General features: G+C 37.6%; 1 non-coding gene across 1 annotated transcript; it reads right to left on the reverse strand.

Moving 5' to 3' along the window:
* Positions 1-3,472: 3,472 nt before the first annotated feature.
* LOC136210063 (small nucleolar RNA R71) lies at positions 3,473-3,579 on the reverse strand. The gene has a single exon (XR_010677774.1). It is a non-coding gene; the product is annotated as a small nucleolar RNA R71 (small nucleolar RNA).
* Positions 3,580-5,777: the final 2,198 nt, after the last annotated feature.

The following is a 5,777-nucleotide window of genomic DNA, read 5'->3' on the forward strand; positions in this document are numbered from 1 at the left end:
CTAGTATAATTGGCAGTGAGATTGATAAAGTGAATATAGGGCCATGTAATGATGAGAGATGTAGATGAGAAACTTCATAGTCAGGATCAACAACCAAGTGTAAAAGTCGTGCAAGAAAGAACTCGGTGGATAGAATCAAGAGACTGTGACTATAAATGAAAAATATAGTGATAGAGATTTTGAAGAGGAATTATCAATTTCAGTTCATATGGACTCTGAGCTTGTTGTTGCAAGATTAAACATTAACAATGACGAAGATGGATCAGGTTTGGGATTTGATGATGCTCATCATTATGATATTCTAAGGGAAGAAGAAGCCATTGTCAATGAAGGTTATATTAATGATGATTCAGAATGCTCATTCGAAGGGAATGAAATTGTCAACAAAAAGAAATCAAAATATGCAATTTATGATAGAAATGTTGATAAACCATCATTTGTTTCAGAAAAATGAGAAGAACAGAGTTAAAGCCTTTTGCTCATATAAAAATTGTCCATGGATATGTTATACTAGTAAAGGTGAGAAAGATTAAAAAAAATTGTATTAACAATTACAAACCAAAGCATAGGTGCATACATGTGTGGCCAATTATTTTAGCAAAAGGATCGGGGATTAGGGTGAAAGATTTGCAAGAGATTGTAGAGAAGGAAATAGGATTCAATGTGGACTTTTAAATGTGCAAACGAGCAAACAGATTGGGCAATATGAACAATTGCATGACTATGTAGCACCAACCAAGAAGGTTCGACTTGTTTAATTGAAACTGAGATTGACAGCACTCCATTTTAAAGAAGGCTGTAAAAATGGAGTAGGTTTGGATGGTTGTTTCCTCTAAGAGCATCACCAATAGAGGTTGCTCAAAAGAGTGCCAAAAAGTAACACATCATATTAAAATATAATATTTTATTAATTTAGTAATTCATATCACTCTTGACAACTTTTATTTAAAAATGCTCCAATAGTAAAACAACTTTAAAAGTTGCCACAATGACCCCACAAATCACTACTTAATATATAATTTATTTAATTATAAATATTGTCAACCAATAGTGAAATGAGAGAGAAAGTCATCAAAAAGGTAAACCAATAGTATTCAAGTAAATCAATTTTTTTATATTAAAAAATGTTTGGCAACCTTGAAGCAAGGTTGCCAAAATTTGGTAACTTTTTGGCAAATTTTTTGGCACCTACCATCACTCCAATAGTAGGCACCCTTTAAAAGTTACCAAACTAAATGTCACATCAGCTGACACTCTTTTGGACACCTTCTATTGGAGATGCTCTAAACAATATGCAATTGCTTGGGCTGTTGTACGCTCCGAGACAATGATTACATGGCAGTGGTTCTTAAGGATTTTAAAGAAAGATTTGGGCTTTACAAATGGCAATGGATTAACACTTGTAACAGATATAGGTAACATATTCATTACTCTTCCCTTGTTTTAGTTAATGTCTCTTTAATTTACATATTTTCATTTTTGGATTGTGTTTTTTTTAAATTTTGTATATGAAAAATGAAGTGCAAATAAAAAGAGATGTATGATGATATATGATATGGAATTTCTTGTAAACTCCACTTCCGATTGCACTCCGATGACCTGAGATCGCATAGAATGTCTGATACGAGTGAAATGAGCAAGTTTAAGAGGCTGAACATTCATGGAAAAGAGCTTCATAGTTATAGTTTTCAACCAGAAATGGAAGAAATAGGTAGAAATAACAGTTCAAGTAGGATTCCTCACGAACAGGCTACAAGAAGAACAGAACAGCATAAACAACGACATTAACGGGTCAACTTGGAAGGAACAGATAAACGCGCAGGTCGAGCAAGCTAAAGGAGAGAGAAAGAGAGAAAAAATGTGGAAAGCAAGACAGCTTCCATCTTGTGCCAAGTGTAGGGAGATTGTTTGTTTGTCATTTCTTTGTATTTACCTTTAGTACTTTTTACCCTTTTGTTTTAGGGTTTGTTTTGGACCTATAAATACTGTAGTAGTCTTATGTAAGGGGTGCCTCGTTTTTCGCCACCATCATCTTTATTCTCTGTTTTTATGTTTATTGTCGGAAGAATGATTTTGGAGAGAACAAGTTGTTCACTCATGGAAATGAGTGAGTAATTCCTTTTCAAGGCCTAGCCAGCTATTAAACAGCGACTGTAAGTAACTCTTTTTGATTAATGAAGTATTTCCATCCATGAATGATTGTGAATTGTATGCTTAAAGAATAGATTAGGATCCAATCTATATGCTAATTACCGAAGATGGCACGACGATGCTCTGACGTAATGGAAATAGCTATTTGGCTTATATTGAAGTGGACGGATACGAAAACAACCATATATTGGGGTTTCATTTATGAATGCTTTCTGGTTCTTAATGCTTGCTTGTATATTAACATAAGGACACTTGGTTGATTTTACTTGCTTAGAATCTTAGGAAATGGGACACCGGACCTTAGTGATAAAAGAGGAAGATACCCAAAACAGGAATATGGGTTTACTTCATTAAGAGGGAATAGTCTAAATACAGTTGTTCGTAGGCGTAGTGCTAGGCATGTGCTTGTTTATCTTGGTTTAGTTTAATTTTTATCATTTCACTTACCCTTATCTGTTCATGCTTAGTTTTTGTTAAAAATCAAACCAACCAACCTTTTGAATTCTAACACTTAAGGTAACTGTTCAACCAACTAGTTTCAATCCCTGTGGAATACGACACTTGGTCTTACCAGCACTACATCCACCCTAGTACACTTGCTAGAGTCCTTATACAACATACCAAGTTTTTGGCACCGTTGCCGGAGATTGTTAAATCTAAGATTAGAAGAATTTGTATGCTTATTTTGTTACCCGATAACCACCTGTTTGTCTAGTTTCTTTGTTTCAATTTTTAGCTGTTTATGTGAAGAACATGTATTCCTATTCTACTTGTGGACCTCGAAATCGAGAGAACCTACAGAAGAAGAAGAAGACTGCTCAGACAAGTTAGATGTGATAGGATGAATCGCGAAAATGAGATACCAGATCCTGAACAACCAGGGAACAATGAGGAAGGTCATGTTGAAAACAATGGTGTTAATGGAAACAATAACAACAATGGCAACCAGAGATTGCGGATGAAGCACTATTCCAGACCATCTATTGAAGGCCATTTGTCGTGTATTGTGCTACCAAATGAAGGAAATCGCCTATTTGAAGTGAAAGCTTCAATAATCCAAATGCTGCAAACAGCTGTGTAGTTTGGTGGATACCCAAATGAAGATCCAAATGCCCACATTCAGGACTTTGTCACAATGTGCAACACATTTCGCACCCATAGAAATGAAAGTGATGAGGTGATCAGACTTAAGCTGTTTCCGTTTTCCTTGAAGGACAAGGTGAAGAATTGGTTGAAGAATTTAAAACCAGGTTCGATCACAAACTGGGAGGAAATGGCTACACTGTTTCTGATGAAATATTTTCCCCCAAGACAAGCAATCAAGCTAAGGAATGAGGTCTCTCATTTCTTCCAAAAGGAAGATGAATCATTATCCAAAGCATGGGAGAGATACAAGGAATTGTTGAGAAAAGTACCGAATCATGGCATACCCATGTGGATGCAAGTTCAAAACTTCTACAACGGAGTAACCAACGTGTACAAGATCCAAATTGAATCAATTGCCAATGGAAATCCAAAGGAACTTGAACCTCAAGCATTATACGAGCTAATCGAAAGAATTGTCAACACAAGTTATAACTGGCACTCATTACGAAGTGATGGGAAGAGGGTCACGAACAATGCAAATAACGAGGCTATCACGAGACTTTCCTCGCAGATGGAACAACTGGTCAAAACAATGGGAAAAATGAATGTTTTTGCAGTTCACATGCAACCACCTGTTCCTGTTGAGACATTATCACCTGATGGTTGTGATTTCTGTAGCGGTCCTCATAGACCAATCGATTGTCCAGGAATCAAACCAGGAGTATCCATGCAAGAACAATGCGATTTCATTGCTCGACAACCACCTAATCCCTATTCAAACACGTATAATTCTGGTTGGAGAAATCATCCCAACTTTTCATGGCAGGATAATCAGAGGCAACCAGCTGCTCAACCATCGTACATGCATGATAACCAACGAACAACCTATCAGTTGTAACAAGGCAGCACATCTAACCAACAATATCAGAGGCAACCAGCTACTCAATAAGAAGGAAAACCTGATTTGGAATCCTTGATGTTACAGTTCATGAAGCAGACAGAGTCATCCATAAAGAGCCTTGAGACTCAAATGCAACAATTTGCAACGGTCATCTCCTCAAAGGAAAAAGGAGCACTCCCAAGCAACACAGTGACCAACCCGAAAGAAGAGGTCAATGCTATTATCTTAAGAGGAGGCAAGGAATTATCTAACGATGTTGATAAATCTGCTGCATGTAGAACAACTGAACCAAAGATGAAAACAGCTGCACCCCAACAGAAGAAAGATAAACAGTTGATCGAAGATGGACCAATTGCACCTCAATACGAAACACGAGTACCGTACCCGGAGCGATTGAAGCAGCAAAACTGTGAGAAGAGACACAAGAGCTTTCTAGAACAACTGACAAAGATGCACATAAATATACCTTTCATCGAAGCTTTATTCGAAATGCCTATGTATGTCAAGTTTCTAAAAGACCTACTCACCAACAAAAAGAAGTTGGAAAGTGTAGCTATAGTACAACTGAACAGAGATAGCTCCCCAATCTTACAAGCTAAACAGCAGCTTCCCAAGAAGCTAAAATATCCAGGGAGTTTCTCTATACCTTGTTCGATAGGAACACTCACTATTCAAAACGCCCTATATAATCTAGGAGCTAGCATCAACCTTATGCCTTATTCAATTTATATGCAATTGGGGTTAGGAGAACCACGACCTACAAAGGTCACGGTTCAACTAGCTAATCGATCAATCCGATACCCCAAAGGCATAGTCGAAGATGTACTGGTTAAGGTTGGAAATTTTATTTTACCTGTTGATTTTGTAATAATGGATATTGCTGAAGATTTGGAAGTTCCAATAATCTTAGGACGCCCATTTCTAGCAACTGGAAGAGCTATCATTGATGTACATAGAGGACATCTCATTCTAAAAATCAATAATGAAGAAGTAGTGTTTAAAATGCATGAAGCTGTTCGATATGCATCTGCCTCTGATGATGCATGTTACTTCCTAGACACACGTGATGAAAATCTCTTTTTGCAGGAACAGTACGACGCAGAGAAGGATAAAGAAGCAAAACAACTGTTTGAATCAGCACGTAACGAGGAAACCGCTGAAAGCGGCATTAATGAAGAAGATAGAGATATTCTCCCAGAGCCAACCATAGAAAAAAAGAGGAATCCAGATGCCCAGAGTTAAAACCCTTGCATGATCATTTAGAGTATGCCTTCCTGGATCCACCGAACAGCAGACCAGTCATTATCTCTACCACACTAACGAAGGATCAGAAGGAACAATTACTTAATATCCTGAGGCGACATAAGGAAGCTTTAGCGTGGAAAATTGAAGATATAAAGGGAATCAGTCCAACCATCTGTATGCATAAAATTCTCATGGAAGTGGACCACAAACCAACTGTGCAGCCACAAAGAAGGTTAAACCCTCACATGAAGGAAGTAGTCAAAGAGGAAGTCATCAAGCTCATCGAAGCAGGGATCATCTACTCAATTTCAGATAGTGTGTGGACCAGCCCGGCACAGGTTGTCCCAAAGAAAGGAGGAACCACCGTGGTCCTAAACGAAAAGAACGAGCTCAT

The sequence above is a fragment of the Euphorbia lathyris genome, chromosome 10, assembly GCF_963576675.1.
Source record: "Euphorbia lathyris chromosome 10, ddEupLath1.1, whole genome shotgun sequence".
Taxonomy (NCBI): Eukaryota; Viridiplantae; Streptophyta; class Magnoliopsida; order Malpighiales; family Euphorbiaceae; genus Euphorbia; species Euphorbia lathyris.